Source organism: Sapajus apella, unplaced genomic scaffold (assembly GCF_009761245.1).
Source record: "Sapajus apella isolate SASKATOON/1434 unplaced genomic scaffold, GSC_monkey_1.0 scaffold37, whole genome shotgun sequence".
Taxonomy (NCBI): Eukaryota; Metazoa; Chordata; class Mammalia; order Primates; family Cebidae; genus Sapajus; species Sapajus apella.
In genome coordinates, this window is record NW_022436977.1 from 5,033,473 (window position 1) to 5,053,723 (window position 20,251).

The following is a 20,251-nucleotide window of genomic DNA, read 5'->3' on the forward strand; positions in this document are numbered from 1 at the left end:
TACCATGAAATTTAGGTGAAATTGACCCTACTTCCAGCTCCAGGAGTGAACCCCAGTGGGTCTAATTTCCCCTACTTTAGTGATTTGTTTGCTAACCCAGATCTAAACCAATCAGTACATGGTAAACATCTTAGACCTAGGGAATGATTTAAGGTTGTGTCTAATCAGTATAAATCTCAGGACTCATTAGATGTTTATAAGATGAAGCACTCTCTCTGGGTGTGAATGAAAATACACCATAGTGCGGGTGCTGCCACTCATCATATTATAAATGGGATGGATGCCACCCTGAAGATGACATCTGTACTCTGAAGGAAGAAGCAGGAAATTTACACAGGGAATCAGAATCTGAGTTCTGATGGAGCCATACATAAAAGTCACCCTACCCCTGGACTTTTTTGGTTCCTTTATCCAATATACCTCTTTTATTATGTGCTCAGTTTGAGTAGGCTTGTTAGTTGTGTCCAGAATTTTCCTAAATAAAAAATGAGAAGAGTTGTTCTCTAACAAATGGTTCAGAGAGGTATAAAGACAAAAGTGTTGCAGTAGGGAGAAATCAAGGATTCCTGTTTTTCAGATCCAGGACATGAAACTGCTCGTACATTGTAATCCCCAAAAAGTCTGTTCTCCTATAAATTCATAATATACTTATTAAAATACCACAACTTCTGACTATGAAATGTATCTCACATTATTCTCTATGCATTTTGTATGCATACTTAAACAGACTGTAAGGTCCTCCCAGGTAATGCTTGTTTCTTTCTATAACTATGTACCTGACCTAAGACTGAACATATGCCTAGGAAAACTCTAGAAGCTCAATCAAGATGTGTCAAATTGTGCTGTTACTTGAGCGCTCCCCCAAAACCAACATGTAGCTAGGCTGTCCCTACCTCAATTATAGAACCCCCCCAGTCACAAGGACAATGCTATTGGTAGCCTTGCATAAGTTAAGAAATTAAACAAATCAAAGAAACACACCAGTTACTGTTATACTTCCAATTTATATCTTTGTATTGTATCAGTTTATAGGTATATTTCTCTTAAAGACTAAATCTCCATATTTTGGATACATTTTTACAGTATATCCAAACTAACTCATTTGATAGAATTCTGTTGCATGTAAGGGCAACAAAAGAAGTAAAAATTCAGGTTAGATAAACAATTTGGAATATATCATATCTTGAAACCTCTGAAAAACATTTTATCTTGCTGAGCATGCCTCATGACCGTAATATCAACAGTTTAGGAGGCCAAGGCGGGAGAATCACGTGAGCCCAGGAGTCTGAGAATAGTCGGGGCAACACAGTGAGATGCTGTCTCTACAAAAATTTACAAAATTAGCTGGACATGGTGAGACATGCCTATAGTCTCAGCTACTGGGGAGTCTGAGGTGGGAGGATTGCTTGGGCCAGGGAAGTCAAGGCTGCACTGAGCTGTGATTGCCCTAATGTACTTCATCCTGGGCAACAGAGTGAGGCCTTGTCTCAAAAAACAAAACCATTCTATCTTTCAGCCAAAACTTGTCTCCACCTAAATATGTAGTCTGTTCTTCCCAGGGCAGCAACAACAAAAGGCTTATCTTTTTTCAAAGGGAGAGACGTTTGCCCAATAACTGGTGTGCTGAAAATATGCCCACTCTTTCACAAGCTTTACCATCCATAGGTAATGTTCTCCAATGCCAAGTAAACATTAGTCATACATAGTTTTGCAAACTGGTCTTTCAACAGACATCTGTCCAACTTAAGCTGCTGAAACTAAAAAAAAAAAAGAAAAAATTGCTGGGTGGTGGCTCACGCCTGTAATCCTAGCACTTTGGGTGGCTGAAGTGGGCAGATCACGAGGTCAGTAGATGGAGACCATCCTGGCTAACACAGTGAAACCCCCTCTCTACCAAAAATACAAAAAATTAGCTGGGCCTGGTGGTGAGCGCCTGTAGTCCCAGCTACTTGGGAGGCTGAGGCAGGAGAATCACTTGAAACCAGGAGGCGGAGGTTGCAGTGAGCCGAGATCGGGCCACTGCCCACCAGTCTGGGCAACAGAATGAGACTTCGTCTGGAAAAAAAAAAAAAAAGTCTTTTTTGGTTTAACCTCTTAGATGGAACTCCAAATAAATAATGACAATATTATGTCCAGGAAGAGTCTCACTGACTACAAAATCCTTCATAAGACAGTATTTACATTTGTCCCTCAAGTTTTCAACTGAAAGAAAGGGATCCAGAATAAATGATTATGATCCATCTGTTTAATTGAATGAGAGAGTTAACATTTCTATACAACTAAGAAATAGAATGTATTTTATGTCTAGTCTGTATTTTAGGAAATTGGTGTTTTATTTTTAATATCTAGTCATGGATGTCCTAACAATACCCAAACAACAGTTTTGCTATTGTGAAAAATAATTGAATACTTTTTGCAAGTATAATGTCTCTCCTCTGCCCCTTCAAAAGTGATGCAAATTATAATTCCCAAGTGCCACAATGGGCAGTTGGAAATAATTTCTGTCCAGTACCAATCTGCAGTCTCATAGAATTGCACAATCAGTTTCTTTCGAGTTCAGAAAGCGGGGTTGGGAAAAGTGTGAAGTCACAGTACAGTAGCCTTGCATATCTCTGTCTACATGTGCATGTTGGGAGGCTAATAAAGTGGTAGGTCAGTTTCTAATTCGGTTTGGCTTTTTTTAATACTACACTCTAGTGCCTGAAAACTTTCACTCTTAAGGAGCAGGACTCTGTAACATACTAAGTGCCTAAGGCCTAAATGTCATTTTGCATACAAGGCTGTCAGCCAAGCCTTCTGCTCCCAGGAGCCCAGTGCCAGAGTTATTTCACATCCAGCAGGGAGGAAGTCTTCAGAATGTTAAGACTGTCAGTTGAAACTTTCAGAGGAAGAAACGTGTGAGAGGTTGAGTATTAGAATTAGCCAGCCCAGAGTTGGAGTTTGTTGGAAGAAGCAGTGGGGGAGGAAAGGGGAAGGAGCCCTGAAACAGAGTCTGAACTCTGCCATTCGCTAAGGCCCTGTCTATTCCCTCTTCAAGTCCTGGTATTTTCATCTGTAAAACCAGATATTAATGCCTTCCTAGCATATCCTACTGGCTGTAGTGCCCATCTATTAAATAAAGAATATAAAAGGTTTTTTTTTTTTTTTTTAATTCAAGCCACTGTATAAATGTGAAGTATTGTGGTGGTGCAGGCCTGTAATCTCAGAATCTCAGCTACTCTGGAGGCTGAGGCAGGAGAATCAGTTGAGCTTGGGAGGCAGAGGTTGCAGTGAACAGAGGTCGAGCCACTGCACTCCAGCCTGGGCAACAGAGTGAGACTGTGGGTGTAATCTTGAGACGAGGAATTATCAAAAGGTTTTTAATGGGGGGCCGGGAGTTGGGATAGGCAACATGGTTAAACTTCTAGAATGGAAAGTATGGCTGCAATAGATAGGATAGATTAAGGGGGCAGGATGGAAACTAGGGAAGTCTAAGGGCATGGAGGTCAGTAGAAGCTATGTTTTAATCTAAAACTAAGGTTGTCCAGGTGAAATAGCTCACACCTGTAATCCCAGCACTTTGGGATGAGGAGACAGGAGAATTGCTTGACCCTAGGAATTTGAGACCAGCCTAGAAAACATGGCAAGACCTCCTCTCTGCAAAAAATTTTAAAAAGTTAGCCAGGCGTGGTGACACGTGCCTGTTGTCCTGGCTACTCGGGAGGCTGATGTGGAGGATCACTTGAGCCCAGGATGCTGAGTCTGCAGTGAGCCATGACTGCATCACTGCACTGATACTTGTCTGGCTGGCAGCGTGAGACTCTGTCTCCGAAAAAACAAAAACAAAAAACCCTCTAAGTTTACAGTGATCAGTCCTACTTGGCAAGCTGTTCACTCTTGTTTCTGTATACTAAATATGCCTGCCATATGGTGAAAATGCAGCCAAGCCAAGGAGATGGAAGGTGCAGATTTAAAATCTGCTGGAGCTGGGCAAGTAAGTAATAAGGGCGTAAGAACTACAGACCCGCATACACAGTGGTGCAGGTGCCTCTCCTTCTAGGCTCCAAAGTTAAATGGGATAGGAGTTCCTTTCAAAATTTTTCTTTAGAGAATTACATTTGAATTATATCATTTGGAAGTGAACCTTAAATGTGGAAAAAAGCTTGGTAAACTCCCAAGAAAGTCACTTAAAAAATAATGGTTAACTCTTTAAATGCTACCTTTTACCTAGCTGGTCTTTCTCCTAACCTTTTAAAAGTCGAACCAGGCACAGTGGCTCTGGCCAGAAGTGGCTCACACCTATAAATCCCAACATGTTAGGAGGCTGAGGGATGAAGGATCACTTGAGGCCAAAAGTTCAAGACCAGCCTGAGCAACAGGGAGACCCTGGCTTTACAAAAAAAAAAAAATTTTTTTAATTAGCCCTGATGGATATTTTGAAAGTTCTAGACCAGCTTGGGCAATATGGTGACACCCCCATCTCTAATAAAAATTAAAATTAAAAAAAAAACAAAGATGCTGGGCGGGCTGGGCTTGATGGCTCACACTGTGATCCCAGCACTTTGGGAGACTAAGGTGGAGGGATCACTTAAGGACCGGAGTTTGAGACCAGCCAGACCAATATGGTGAAACCCCATCTCTACTAAAAATACAAAAAATTAGCTGGGTATGGAAGCACATGCTTGTAATCCCAGCTATTCGGGAGGCTGAGGCAGGAGAATCATTTGAACCTGGGAGACAGAGGTGGCAGTGAGTTGATATTGTGTTACTGCACTGCAGCCTGGGTGACAGAGCATGAGTCTGTCTTTAAAAAAAAAAAAAAAGGCTGGGCACAGTGTCTCACGCCTGTAATCTCAGCATTTTGTGAGGCCAAGGCAGGCGGATCACCTGAGGTCGGGAGTTCAAGACCAACTTGACCAACATGGAGAAACCCCATCTCTACTAAAAATACAAAATTAATGAAGCATGGTGGCACACACCTGTAGTCTCAGCTACTCAGGAGGCTGAGTCAGAAGAATTGCTTGAACCTGGGAGGCAGAGGTTGTGGTCAGCTGAGATTGTGCCATTGCACTCCAGCCTGGGCAACAAGAGCAAAACTCTGTCTCAGAAACAAACATGAAAGAGCAAATTGGGCTTAAACAGTTAAAAGACTAGGTACAGTGGCTTTTGCCTCTTATCCCAGCACTTTGGAAGGCCAAGGCAGGAGGATCACTTAAGATTAGGAGTTTGAGACCAGCCATGGCCAATGCAGTGAAACCTCGTCTCTACTAAAAATACAAAAATTAATCAGGTATGGTGGCAGGTACTTGTAATCCCAGCTACTTGGGAGGCTGAATCAGGAGAATTGCTTGAACCTGGGAGACGGAGGTTGCAGTGGGCTGAGATCACACCACTGCACTCTAACCTGGGCAACAAAGCAAGACTCCATGTCAAAAACAAACAAACAAAAAAACAGTTAAAACAAAATGGTAATGTGGAGACCTGGACTGCCAGCCCATGTGGGTCCCAGGCCATTCCCCACAACCTCCCTGCCATTCCTTTTTAGTTAGATATTAAGGGTGTAAAGGCTCCATATATTTTTTTAACAATACAGGGCAGATAACTTTATAATATAGTAACTTATTAACAGACTAACAGAAGCAATGTTAACTATTCCAAGGTATGATTTCTATTTATGAAGGAAGAGTAACTGCAGTCCCAGGAGAGGAGTCAACATCTTTGAGGACTGGCTTAGGTAGGATGGCAGATCTCTCAAGTCCAACCCTGCATCCACTAACTCTGTACCTTCTTAACTCTGTACCTTCTTAACTCTTCCGTTGTCTGGGTTCATGTCTAAGCTTGTTCCAGCTATCCAGAATGCTTGCAAGAATACCATAGGTTCTGGAAGAGGAAGGGAATGGCAGATGTTAATCTGTTTCTATGGAAACTTAAATAGGGCTGACATCATTCGTTGGAAACTGTATCACATTTAGCTATTCCTTTGCTCGTGAGAATACTGGATTTTTAAACTCTTTTTTGCTGTGTAAGTACATTATTCATGTTATCATTGAATATTGCATTTCAGTCCACTATATTTTTTACACTTTTACCCCCACCAAATTATTACCTTTAAATAGTGTTACATGATTTTGAGTATGTAGTATCTCAGGAAATCTAAAAGCTTCATTGGACTGATATCCACTTCAGCCCTTATATCAAAATGATCAGATATCTTTACAACCAGAAAATAAATCTTGCTGAATTCACTGAAATTGTTATCAAAGGAAGGCCTGATCAAATTAGTATCCTCTTCTGCTACTATCTTTTCACCTCTTAGTCACCAGCCCTAGCCAAGAATGACTGCTCGCTTTTCCTCAAAACTCCTCTCAAGTGACCAGAATTTGCCTTCAGCTTTGAGAGAAATACTTAGGTAGAGGGTTTCCAAAGCTATTTTCACAATGGTGGCATTAATCAAATAAATATATACTTTCTCTAGTGACTAATTCACTCTACTGTTTTTATACCAGACGGTTTGTTTAAAAATAAACAGTCACACCTCTGTTCATTGCCACTTCCTGCTGATAGAGAATACATTGGTTTATGTTACATTTCCTCCTTCATGGTTGTGCAGTGACCTGAACTATGAGCAACTTTAATGCATTGGCCAAGATGGAATGGCTTACTTCCTTTCTCTAATGGTTAACTGTTTCTTGACAGAATTAGTCATTCTCTTACTGTGTTCTCCTAGTACTCATATCGCATGCATTTGTCAAATTATCATTACCTATTGACTTCCACTAGTCCTTAAGGAGGAGTTACATATTTCTCTTTTATTATTTTTATTATTGTACTTTAAGTTCTGGGATACATGTACATGTTTCTTACTATTATATATGTGCTGTGTAGTCCTGCCTGGCTTGGCATTTAGTGGACACTCAATGTTTGTTAAATTGAATGAATCTGGAGGGCTCCTTGATTGTTACAGTCAGGTAGATAGTGGCAGTTTTTTCAGATGGTCAAAAACAACTAGATTTCTTTTTTTCTTTCTTTCTTTTCCTTCCTTCCCCTTCCCCTTCCCCTTCTCCTTCCCTTTCCTTCTTTCCTTTCCTTTCCTTTTTCCTTTCCTTTTTCCTTTCCTTTCCTTTCCTCTCTTTCCTTCCTTTCCTTTCCTTCCTTTCCCTTTCTTTCTTTCTCTCTCTCTCTCTCTCTTTTCTTTTTCTTTCTTTTTTTTTTTTTTTTTGAAACAGAGTTTTGCTCTTTGCCCAGCTACACTGCAACAAGATCCTGACTTACCACAACCTCCATCTCCCGGTTCAAGCGATTCTCTTGCCTGAGCCTCTCTAGTAGCTGGGATTAGAGGCATGCACCACCACGCCCGGCTAATTTTGTCTTTTTAGTAGAGATGGGTTTTCTCCATGTTGGTCAGGCTGGTCTCGAACTCCCAACCTCAGGTGATCTGCCCATCTCAGCCTCCCAAAATGCTGGGATTACAGGCGTGAGCCATCTCACCCAGCTTTTTTTTTTTTTTTTTTTCTTAGAGACAGGGTTTTACCCTGTCACCCAGGCTGGAGTGCAGTGGTGGGAATCATAATTCACTGAGCCTTGAACTCATAGGCTCAAGCCATCCTCCTGCCTCACCCTCCCAAGTACAAGGACTACAGATGGACACTGCCATACCCAGCTAATTTTTTTTTTTTTTTTTAAACGATGGGGTCTTGCTTTTTTGCCAGGGCTGGGCTCGGACTCCTGTCCGCAAGAAATTCTCCAACCTAGGCCTTCCAAAGTGTTGGGATTATAGGCATAAGCCACCATGCCGAGCCTGAAACTCGGTTTCTGTCTGTATGATGCTTTTTTTTTTTTTTTTTTTTAACTGATTTCATAGAAAAATATTTATAAAACAATTGATAAACAGAAAAGTCCGTGTAATTAACAATTATCAGAATAGGGAGTCCTCTTTAAAAATGTGTTCGAGTTAGGAGTGTCATAAGTTAGCTTTCTTCATTCTTTTACGATCCTAACAGTTTTTCCTCAGATTCCTTCCTTTTAAGCTGCAGCTTAACCTGAGTACTCAAAGGGTTCTTTCTTCTCACCCTAGTTGCTTTAGCTGATGAATCATAGAAATCAGAGAAGGGAAAGACCAGTGAAGTAATCTGATTCATCTCCAAATCAGGGAGTGGAGCTCTGGAATTTGGGGAAGACCAACCTCTCATTTTAAGAGCAAAGGTGTTTTTTGTTTTTTTTTTTTTTTCCAGCTCAAGCTGATTAGAGCAGCTTACTCATCTGTTTGCCTTTTGCTTCCAACACAATCCTGAGACCCATCCTATTAGGAAGCAATCAGCCCTTCTTACTAAAGGCCCCAGGAAAACCAGATGCCAAAGTGTTAAGTAGTTGAACTAAAGTACTACTAGCTGAGTAATAAAGTTGGTTTATAAATCTCTCAGTTATTGTTTTAACTGAGCCTTAACAGAATTTGAGACTATTTTAGCAGGGTCTTACAAATGTAAGAGCTAGCAAGGAACTTACAGATGATCTGGGCCAAAATATTCTATTCTCCAGATGCAAAGAAGCTAAAATTTATTTATATGTGTATTTTTATATTAACTAGCTCAGAAGGTTAAAAACTAAAGTTTAGATAAAAAAAAAAAAATTGGCCGGATGCGGTGGCTCATGCCTGTAATCCAAGCACTTTGGAGGGCAAGGTGGGCAGATCACCTGAGGTCGGGAGTTCAAGACTAACCTGATCAACATGGTGAAACCCCATCTTTATAAAAAAAAAATTTAAAAAGAAAAAAAAAATATGTTGTGATCAGGAGTTTAAACCTCTCCCTCCACTTCTGTCTGTATCACAATGTCACAGTATCGTCCCTTGCAATGTTCTCTTCCACTATCTTTTTTCTTCTCCTTTTCCTTCCTGTTCCTCTCTTTTTTGCATTGTTTGAATAAATGGTAGAGATGATTTAGTATGCATGCCAGCAATTGATTCCCCCACCACTCACCCGCATCACGGTCACAGAAGCAGTGGATGCCACCCCAGCCCCAGCTGTAGCCTGTCCCTTTCCTCCTTGCTTCCCTCCTACTTGCATTTGTGTTCCTCCAGCCCTGCAGCTTGACTTCCTCCTCTGTCTAGATTCTGCCCTTGTCCTTTAGACTTTTTTGTTGTTGTTGTTGAGACGTAGTCTTACTCTTCACGCTGGAGCGCAGTGGTGTAGTTCTCGGCTCACTGCAACCTCCACCTCCCAGGTTCAAGCTGTTCTCCCGCCTCAGCCTCCCAAGTAGCTGGGACCACATGCATCCGCCGCCACACCTTGCTAATTTTTGTATTTTTAGTAGAGATGGAGTTTCACTGTGTTGGCCAGGCTGGTCTCAAACTCCTGTCTTTGTGATCCGCCCACCTTGGCCTCCCAAAGTGCTGGGATTACAGGCGTGAGACAGCATGTCTTGCCCTTCCTTTAGACTTTTTAACAGCTCATGGTGCCCTCGACTTCTCCCTTGGTATCTAGCTTAGCTCTCTCTACTCCAACTTCTCGTGTTCTCCCAAAATGTCCCCTGTACCAGCTCTGTCCTCTTGGGTTACAAAACTGGGTTCCATTCTGTTTGCTGCTTGCCAGCACTCACTGAAGAGTGGGGAGGAATATTTGCACTGTATTGCTAGTGATAGCATAAATGTGTCTCCAGTATATATGTACCCATATTTAGTTACCTCAGTATGTTACTGCAAGCTCTCTTTATTATAAACCTAAGTTCCTTTGCAACATAGGGATATTTAACAGTTGCCTGTTATTATTATCTTAATAATATTTAACACAGCTTTTTTACCTTAAAGTGATATTTCTCAATTGCAGCTATATGTTTAAATAATCTAGGAACTAAATACGTGCTGGGGCTCCATAAGCCAAAGAGTCTGAATGAAAGCAACAACTTTATATGCATGCATTCAATTACACAGGGATACCTTTCCTAATTGGAACAAAAAAGGGACACAGAAAAAGAAGGCCAATCATATTTGGTAAAAATGACCTATTGATCTACTTGTAAAGAGAGATAGTTTTATTATTCAAAGTACTTCCATTTAGAAATCCTATTCAGCCTTTTCAGTGAAGAGATAAAACTTGTCTCTGTTTAGCAACATCCATTGTATGTATATGATTAATGTGCTGAAATTATTACATTTGCATATTAAGGATCAAATTCAGTTTTTGAGCTAAAAGAGAATTTGACAATTTTTTAGTCCTCACCCTTATTTTCCAGGTGAGGAACAGGACCAGAGAGTTTAAGTGACATGTCAATTTGTATACACCCAACTTGTATCGGAGCTAGGACCGGAGCCCATGCCTCTTGAGTTCTATGATGATTATGACAGTATCCAATAATAGAGTCCACTCCAACAACATCAGGTCTCTCAACATGGAGAGCATGTTATGAGCCCTGTGCTGGGGTTACAAAGATGAACAAGGAGCTCCTAGTTTGATGGTGCAACCTGAAACATAACAGTTATAGTACCAAGAGAAAAAAGATGTAATACAAACAATATAAAGGTTATATGAATAAAGATGGAAAGACAGAAAAACAGATTCTGGCTTCAGCTCTGTTTCTTACTAGTTTAAGGATTGCAGTAGAGCGTCTGTAAAGATGGTTGCCAACAATTCCTTCCACCCACATTCTTGCATGTCACTCTCTTTATGAAGAGATGGAATCTATTTCACTTTCCCTTGCATCTGGGTTATGTGACTTGCTTTGACCAACTTATGCTGGAATTCTATTGGAATGCAGTGGAAGTGACACTGTTTTAGTTCTAGGCCTGGCAGCTTCCACTTTAACTTTTCTTTTTTTTTTTTGAGACCAAGTCTGGCTCTCTTGCCCAAGCTGGAGTGCAGTGGCACGATCTCGGCTCACTGCAAACTCCACCTCCTGGGTTCAAGTGATTCTCCTGCCTCAGCCTCCCAAGTAGCTGGGATTACAAGTGCGCCACCATGCTCAGCTAATTTTTGTATTTTTAGTAGAGGCAGGGTTTCACCATGCAGGCCAGACTGGTCTCAAACTCCTGACCTCGTGATCCACCTGCCTCAGCCTCCCAAAGTGTTAGGATTATAGGCATGAGCCATTGCACCCGGCCCACTTTCACTTCTTGAAAGCCAGCAACTGTCCTGCTGGAGAGAGGCCCTTCTGGATTTGTCAGCCTCATTTGGGTCTTGCTAGCTAAGACAGACCAGAGATGAGCCCACCCGGTGAAGTCCACCTTTTGCAGAATCATGAACAAATAAATGGTGGTGGTGGTTTTAAACCTCTAAGATTTGGAGGAGGTCTATGTTATGGTAATAGGTAAATGAAACATAAACATGTACTGCTGCTGTAACAAAACCCTAAAATATGTGACATTGACTTTACTGCCAGCTGGTAGCTAGAGACATGACTGTTAGTGGAAGATGGAAGAGCAGTGAGGGAGTTGTTATGGACAAGGGGACTAGAGAAGAGGCAAACTATATCACGTAGTGGCAGGATGTTTGACATTGCTGTTGCCTGAGGTGACACGAATGATAGAATATGTGCCATTGAACTTGTGGACATAGCCAAGGAGGTTTTCAGGTAAAATGCTGAAAGTGGCAGTGGGTTTCATTTAGCTGCTTAAAGGGCAAAAGATCTGTTTGGTTTTCAAGCAGAATTGTAGCCACTGAAATGTTTGCAAAGTAAGAAATGGTATCTGGAGAAAGATCAAATCAAGATGTGGCTATAAAAACATTTTTTAAAAGACTCCAAGAAAGATTTGTTGTGGTGCTTCGAAGACCATCTCAGGGCTTCTAAGAAACTTGGGTACATTTTCCCACTGCAGCCTGACGTGTAACGTAGAGACAGATCTATTTAAAAAATGAATGTGAATCTTGGAACATGGAATTAAACCTTAGCAAGATTTACATAAATAAAGTTTTTGAGAAAATTGTATATAAATTTTGGAGCATGGTATGAACCTTAATAAGATATAGAAAATCCACACGGTTTTTAAGATACTTGTATTAATGAAAGAACTGCCACCTTAAACCAGAAACAGTTCAAAATGAAAAGAGGTTTCTAGCCCTTTCACTTTCTACTGGCATGAATGAAGCAGACTGAGAGCGCTGTTCAGCTACAAATATGGGCCATTCTTAAGAAAAGGAAATACATTCAAAGGGAGGAGCCTCGATGTCAGAGGGCAAAGCCAAAATTTGAGTAGAGCGGTGGATTAAAACAAGGATCAGCAAACTACAACTCCTAGGGGAAATCCCGCCTATCGCTTGTTTTTGCACAGCCTGTGAGCCAAGAGTCCTGGCACCTTCAGCTTTTTCTTCTAGAAGGCTGGCTGCCATGATTACCGTGTTGCAGCAAAAGAGGAGAACCTGGAGGATGAAATACCAAGGAAGAGAAAGGCCCAGCCTGCTCTCTGTCATTCTAGCAATCCCAGCTCAGGCACCAGACAAATGAATGAAGCTGCTTTCAATCTTCCAACCCCAACTAAACTACCCAACCCAACATGCTATGGAGGAGCACCAAGCTGTACCCACTGGGTCCTGCTTAAACTGCAGAATCACAAGCAAGTAAATAGTTATGTTTTAACCCCTAAGTTTTGGAGGATAATTTGTTATACTGCAAAAGTAACTGATATGAGGGTCTTGGGTGCATTATTTAATACCTGGACTGGGCAGAAGATTTTATTTGGACTTCAAGTTCTTCATATATAAAAATCAAGGCCAGATATAGTAATTCACGCCTGTAATTCCAGAACTTTGAAAGGCCAATGTAGATGGATAACTTGAGCCTAGGAGTTCGAGACCAGCCTGAGCAGCATAGCAAGACCTTGACATCTCTACAAATAATGGAAAAATTAGCAGGGCTTGGTGTATGGGCCTATGGTCCCAGCTACTCGAGAGGCTGAGGGGAGAGGACTGCTTGAGCCTCGGCAATCAAGGCTGCAGTAAGCCCTAATCACACCATGCATTCCAGCCTGGCTGACAGAGTGAGACCAAAACTAAAACAATAAGGCCAGGAGTGGTGGCTCATGCCTGTAATCCCAGCACTTTGTGAGGCCCAGGCGGGCAGATCACCTAAAGTTGGGAGTTTGAGAACAGCCTGACCAAGGTGGAGAAACCCTGTCTCTACTGAAAATACAAAAAAATTAGCCGGGCATGGTGGTGCATGCCTGTAAATCCCAGCTTCTGGGGAGGCTGAGGCAGGAGAATCACCTGAATGTGGCAGGTGGAGGTTGCAGTGAGTGGAGATCAAAACAAGAGTGAAACTCCGTCTCAAATAATAATAGTAAAAATCAAGGATTGGGCAATTTAATCTCTAGGGTCCCTCTCTGCTCTAACATTCTATTATTCAGTGAATAATTGTATTTTATCATTGTATCACATTTAGTGAGTGCCTCCCATTGCTAGCTAGGCGCTAGTGGAGGTATTGAGTGCAGCAGATAAAGTGTGAAGAAAAAGTCGAGCACTTAGAGAACAATATGGACAACAGCAGACAATTTGAGTGCTGATGTAAATATTCTCCCCAACGTGGCGGGGGTTGGGGGAGGTGAGGATGGGGAGGGGCGGTGAACGGTGGGCGGGGGCGGGACGGCGGGGAATAGAGTTCTCTGACTAATTCTCAAAAGATCTTTTATACTGGCAGAACTGGTCTCACATTCCTGAGCAATAGCCTACTATGACTTCTTCTTTTTTTTTTTTTTTTTTTTTCTTTGAGATGGAGTCTTGCTCTGACGCCCAGGCTGGAATGCAATGGCGCAATCTCAGCTCGCTGCAACCTCTGCCTCCCAGGCCCAAGTGATTCTCCTGCCTCAGCCTCCTGAGTAGCTGGGATTACAGGCACGTGCCACCGCGCCCAGCTAATTTTTGTATTTGTAGTAGAGATGGGGTTTCACCATGTTGGGCAGGCTGGTCATAAATTCCTGATCTCAGGTGATCCTCCCACCTCAGCTTCCCAAAGTGCTGGGATTACAGGTATGAGCCACCGCGCCCAGCCAAACTATGACTTCTAATAGCTTCATTTTTATGATAACATCAATGCACATTTCTTTCGAATGAAGCAAAGCCTGGTGATTGTACAAATCTATGGAAATTTGGATTTGCTGCATGCCCAAGATGAGCACAAAATTCTTTTGGACATTTGATGGCTTTTATATATTCCATATGATTTGAATTAAATTTTATCTTCTGTGAAGGGCCTATACAGCACAGTTCACACCAAATAGGCAGATAAACATTGTTTCTGCCTTCGAAGCTTTCAGGCTAAATTGAAGAGGTATAAATGTAAATCAGTAATTGCACCCAAAATGGTGTTTTATTTTCTGTTTGGCCCTGCGGTAGGGCCCATCGTGTATAATTCCTCATGAAAGCGCTGGGTAACAGAGAGCTCTGGGTGGGTTGCTAAGAGACTCCAGTTGTGGCCGACCTTCCCTGTCTCACTCTAGGACAGTGAGCAGAGCACTGAAGGTCTGTTGGCCTTATCATTCTCTGATTCCCAGGAGTGAATTGACGCTGAACTGGAAAGTAAAAATGGACGTTAAGAGAAATGGGAGATTAAAACACAGAATCTTCAAAACCAGAAAAAAGCTGCAGGAAGTGAGTGTGCAAGGAGGGATTTAAAAGACGCTGTGAGAGGTCCTCGGGATTCTCACCATAGCTTTTTTGCTAATTTGAGGTTTTGAATACAGTATTTGCGTCGTCACTCATACAACAAATACGTGGTAGCCCGCACATTGCCAACGTGACTCGTGGAGGAAAATCGAGAAACAGCAAAACCAAGCAAGAGAGTTGGGTAAACGGCTACAAGAAATACACACCCACACAAACACAACCAGGCTGTGCAAGAAACACACAGACACACACAGCACAAAATAGCAACACTAAGCAAGGGAGCTGGGTAAACCGCTGCAAGAAACACACCCGCAGCCCCCCCAACACACCAGCTGCAAGAAACACACACGCAACCAGGCAAAACAAAACACACAGCACAAAACAGCAAAACCAAGCATGGGAGTTGGCTAAACAGTCGAAAGACACACACACACCCCAACTGCAAGAAACACACATACACACACACACACACACACACACACCCACCCAGCAGTCAAGAAAGAAGGGAGGAAAGTAATATGTCGAAACTCCGGGTTCAAAGCCATGGGCCCCATGCAGCCCAGGACCACTTGGCACGAGGCCGCGCAAAGCTGCCCGGGCGCGGAGAGGAGAGCACAGCCGTACTAGGGACAGGGGCGCCTCCCGGGGCGTGACTGAGGCGGCATCCTGGCTCACGGCTTCGGCCTCCCAGCCCGCGCTCGGGGCTTCCCAGCGCGCTCGGAGGCCGGGGCGGCCCAGGCTTTGCAGCACAGGGCGAATCTCCCTTCCTCCCGGCGCGCCCCCCGGGAACTGGAAACCAGAGATTAAGCTGGCATGTTGCAGACGCCCCATGGTAATGGGGCGCTGGATGCCAACAGCCCCAGCTCAGGGGAGTCCAGATTTATGTTTCTTGGAAGAATTATTTCCTCCATTGCATTATCGGGGAAAAAAAAAAAAAAGCCACTTAACCATGCCCAGAGCCTACTACTAAAGTCTTCCTAATTTATTAACATAAGCCGAGGCTGAGAGCTCGACGTGGCACTCAATAAGTAAAACGAGGAAAGGAGGAAGAAGCCGGGCCCCTATGGGCCTGCGGGCATCCTAGGCCGGGCTTTCTCCCAGGGCAGGGCCAGGGGTGCGGGGGCCGCTCCCATGTGGCGCGGCTCCGGAGCGTTTCAGGGCGCGGTCCCTGCGGGCCCGCGGGCCGGGGTGAGTCACCCTGACTCGGGGTGGGAGCGGGCCAGGGGTGGGGGAGTAGAGGCGGGGCGGGGCGGGCCTCGCCTCTCGGGGAGGAAGCGGCGGGTATAAAAGCCCCGCCCAGGCCAGCGGGCTCCGCTCGGCATCTGGGGACGCTCTCTGCTCTCTGCGCCCGGCCCAGGTAAGCGAGGCGCGCCCTGCTTGCCCGCTACCGGCCGCCCGCTAGCAGGGTGTGGAGACGCTGGGAACAAGGGCACGGCCTGGCAGGGAGTCTCGGGCGAAGGGTCCCGGAGGCCGTCGGGGGCAGGGGGCTGAAGGGTCCGCCCGCACTGGAGAGTTTTTGGGGAGGGGGCGCAGGGGCAAGGTGTGCGGGACAGGGTTGAGGGGCCGCCGGCGCCCAGGCCGGGAGGGTGCAGGGCCCAGGTGAGGGGTGTCGGGCTTCCCCTTGAAGTGCTCGCGGGAGCGGGGCGACGAGGCGCGGGGAGGGGGCGGAGGGAGGCCCCGCATTCCAGACGCGCCGGGCGCCGCGGGGCAGGGTGTGGCCGCCCAGGGAGCCGCAAGTCCCGCGCGGCTGTAGCCGGTGGGCTTTCCACCGCCCTCTGGAAAGTGCCCCCATCTGTTCTAAGTTACTGTACTCGAAACAAACGTGCGCTTGTGCAGTTGAACCGACCAGCAGGAGGAGAGCAGTGTGGGAGGATGAGAGGGGAGAGTGTGAGTAGACACCACCGCCCCCATGAAAGAAAACATTAAAACGTCAGTTCATTCCCCTTGATCTAGATGATCTTGTAGGACGGCAACTTCGAATTTCACTCTTCCTGGAGAGTTTTCCGCTTGGTTGAACATATGGGCCCCAGGAAGGTAGTGTCCCCCATGATTCTGTGGGGAGGGTTGTCCTGACTGTTACTCGCTGTGATGTGGCAATGAGTCAGGATCTGAGGGTACAGAAAAGGGCGTGGTCCCGGGGCCGCTCTCTGCTGGCGGCTCGGTGCAGCTGGCCCCAGTGCTGGTGTGGAGGGCTTGGGTTATCAGCTGGCTGCTGAGAAGGAGGGGATCACCTTTCTTTATCTGGGAAAGTGACTTAAGGATGCCTGTTCTTACCACCACCCAAACAGGGTTATTGGAGAGTTCAAAAAGTCATTAAAAAATAAGTGTGTAAAGCACACAGAAAACACTAAGTGCTGTGCAAATGCCAAGTCTCATTTTTGTAGTCAGATTGCCATTTCAAAGCTGTGGGTGTTCTGAGTCTGTGTGTAAGAGCAGTGGCCTCATGGGTGCACCCGGGGCCATTACCAAGAACCTCAGGCTATTGGTGTGCGAGAGCCTGGGCCCCAGACTGTAGTGATGGATTCTCTTCATGCGTGTGTGCTGCTGTGCCTGTCTGGAACTTGGTGACTTGGTACGTGGAATGCAGCCTCCCAGTGAATCTGTGTTTCAGGAGGCGCCTATTTAACATGCCCTGCCTAATTATGGGGATGGTGTTGGGGAGGTGGAGGGTAGTGAGGGACAGTATGTGTATAGGAAGACTAAATCAATGAAATATTTTTATGGAACTTTTTTTAATTTTGTGGTTGACACTGAGTAAATTAATTTAATTGAAAAATTACGTCTTTGCCCCTGTTCCACTTTCTTTTTCAACTTCCACCTCCTTAGAGACGCTCTTCTGTGTCCTATTAAAACAGCTGTCCAGGCTGGTCCGGTTACACCACATTCCTTCCCCCGTCCCCCTTCCCATTTCAGCAAACCAAACCGGTATCCAGCTAGAGACTAGTAAATTCAAACAATATTCACTAAGTTAGGAATGGTTGGTGATCCACAGATCCTCAGCAACCCAGAGGAGTTATTTTAAAAACAATACTGGGTGTGGTCTGAGGCCTGTGGTCCCTGCTACTCAAGCTGGAAGATCGCTTGAATCCAAGAGTTCAAGGCCAGTGTGAGCAATGTAGCAAGACCTCATTCTCAAAAAATAATACTTTTTTTTTTTTTAAAAAAAACCTCATTCACCTAAACAGATCTATAATTTATAGAACTCAAAGCTATGGATGCAGTGGAAGGGTGTGACCATCTATGTGCATTTTTCCAATTGGCGGGTTAAGATTTTGAGACCGCCTAGATTTTGTATTTCTTGCAGTGCCAAGTAGCCTGCCTGTGGTGAATGCCCAGGAAATATTGCTGACTCACTGACTCTGATTAGGGGCCCAGTCTTGCACTGGAGTCTCAATATTTAACATCTTGTGTCTTTGAGCTATTAACCTATGTTATTGATTGATATTAGGCTTGCAGTCATGGCCATTAGTTTCCTGGCTAATTTCTGATTTAGGTAGTTTTCCTGGCATAGTAGAATATGCTTCTGTAATTGCTATTGATTTTGAGGGCAGTAGGCTCTTCCTGCACCATCGGGCCTAGAATCTGCCACTAATGCATTGCCGTCGCAAGTCTTTGTTCTCGCTTTTTACTTGTGCAGAGCCTGGAGCCTGCGGGACCATTTTTCATTATGGGAGAGTGGGAGTGTCACAAAAGGAGTCTGAGGCTGTAGTGGGCTGCTTTAAACAACTATTTATTCCACAACATATTAATCACCTACTATGTTCCACTCACAGTTGTGGGCACTAGGGATACAGCAGTGAACAAAACAGATCCTCCCCCCCCCCCCAAATCTAATGGAGAGAAAAAGAGACAAAATAAGTGAATTGTTGGGTTTTAAACTGTATTTTCCCAAATTAATACTAGTTTCCAACCTTGGTGGGGGTTCATTTCCCATTTAATTCAACTGTTGCACAGACCTGAGCTTCATTTGCCTACCTCAAGGAAGTTTTGCTTTCAGTTATGCTGTCTTAAGTTGCCTTAGATTCATCTGTGAGGATTAAATAGAAATGTAATGTTCCCCTTTTTCTCACATACGAATCCTCTTACTTCATTTTCCCTGGTGCCACACCCTATTCTAGTTGTAGGCCGCACCAAAGGAAATTCCAGTTCTTTAAAAAAAATTCCACCCATTCACTGCCTGCTATGTTTTTTCTTCTGCTGTTGCCAGAGCCAGTTCATCTACTTTGTGAAGGGAAAGGTCAGCAGTAGGGGTCAGGAGATGCCCATATTTGTTCTTCTGGGCAGTTTCACCTAGATTACTTCCAAATCTGCCTTCTAGGCTACACCCTAAAGCTTGTTTTGTTTTGTTTTGAGAGGGAGCCTTGCTCTATCTCCCAGGCTGGAGTGCAGTCATAGGATCTCTGCCCACAACAGCTTCCACCTCCCAGGTTCAAGCGATTCTCCTGCCTCAGCTTCCTGAGCAGCTGGGATTACAGGCGCCCACTACCATGCTGGGCTAATTTTTGTATTTTTAGTAGAGACGGGGTTTCATCATGCTGGCCAGGCTTGTCTCTAACTGCTGATCTCGAGTGACCTGTCAGCCTCAGCTTCCCAAAGTGCTGGGATTCCAGGTGGGAGCCATCGTGCGCAGCCCACCCTGAAGCTTTCAAGCCAGCTGAGTTCAACCTTGTTAGACAACAAGTTAGTAGCACCCAAGTGGGCTGAGTTTTATCCCAGGTGTGGTGTAGAAAGCTCTGATTCTAGGGAGTGGCTGTGACTTGGAGCCCTTTGTCTATGCCCTTTGTCTCCCTGCCACACCCAGGCTGCACACCCTCAGCTCAGAGGAAATCAGAGTCCTAAGGCTGCTCATACATCCAGCCTTTTTACTGTCTTCTTGCCAGGAGTAGTAGGTTACAGTCCCACGTTGTCCTATGGACAGAACTAGGACCCAAGCGGCTCTGACAGTGCAGAGGTGGGGGCCATGGCTATATATTGATAAGAGGCTGCCCGAAGTGATCTGCTGGGCTTTGCTAAGATTTGCAGAAGTTGGTGATTTAAGCCTCCAGCTTTGAATACGTGAAGCAGGAACTGGATTTGAAATGTCCAGTCTGAGGAGGAGAAAGAAAATTGAGGAAGGAGAGTATGTTGAAAAAGAAGAAAAAAATACTTTGTATTATAGAAAGACCCATTGTGTGTAAACCATCCCAAGATGAAATTGAATGCCTATCCTGTGCCAGGCAACTGTGTGCAGACCTAGGAAGAAGCAGGAAGGGGCAGGTCGGAAACCCTGTGGACGGATAATATGGAAGACAGGCTTTACACACACAACTGTAATGTTGCACAGACACACAAAAAGCTGCAGAAGCACAGGGCAAGGAGGGGTGTGTGGGAAAGGCAACATTTACCGTTTGCTGCATCTAAGGACCTGGTGGAGGGAACTTAGAAAGTGCTGAGCTTGTTTGGGGAAGAGTTAACAGTCCAGTTAACTCTTTTGTGCAGGAGGAGTGTGTACGTGTGTGTGTGTGTGTGTGTGTGTGTGTGTGTGTGTGTGTGTGTGTAGAAGGTATTTAAGGAAAGGTAGGTAAGTCCACAGTGTTGAAGATCTTGAATGCTGACTTCAGATTCTTTTCTGTAGGTGGCCAGGCCCTGTTGAAAGTACAATATGTGGGCCATAAAACACTGAAATTGAGTTGTAGACTCAAAGGCCT

General features: G+C 44.5%; 1 protein-coding gene across 1 annotated transcript in view; it reads left to right on the top strand.

The window, feature by feature from the left end:
* The first annotated feature begins 15,822 nt into the window (after nucleotides 1-15,822).
* Nucleotides 15,823-20,251, top strand: part of ANXA2 (annexin A2) — a 52,154-nt gene continuing 47,725 nt past the window's right edge. Inside the window, exon 1 of the mRNA XM_032297283.1 lies at nucleotides 15,823-15,921. The gene's annotated coding sequence lies outside the window, so the exon portion shown is untranslated. The remainder of the gene's footprint in view (nucleotides 15,922-20,251) is intronic.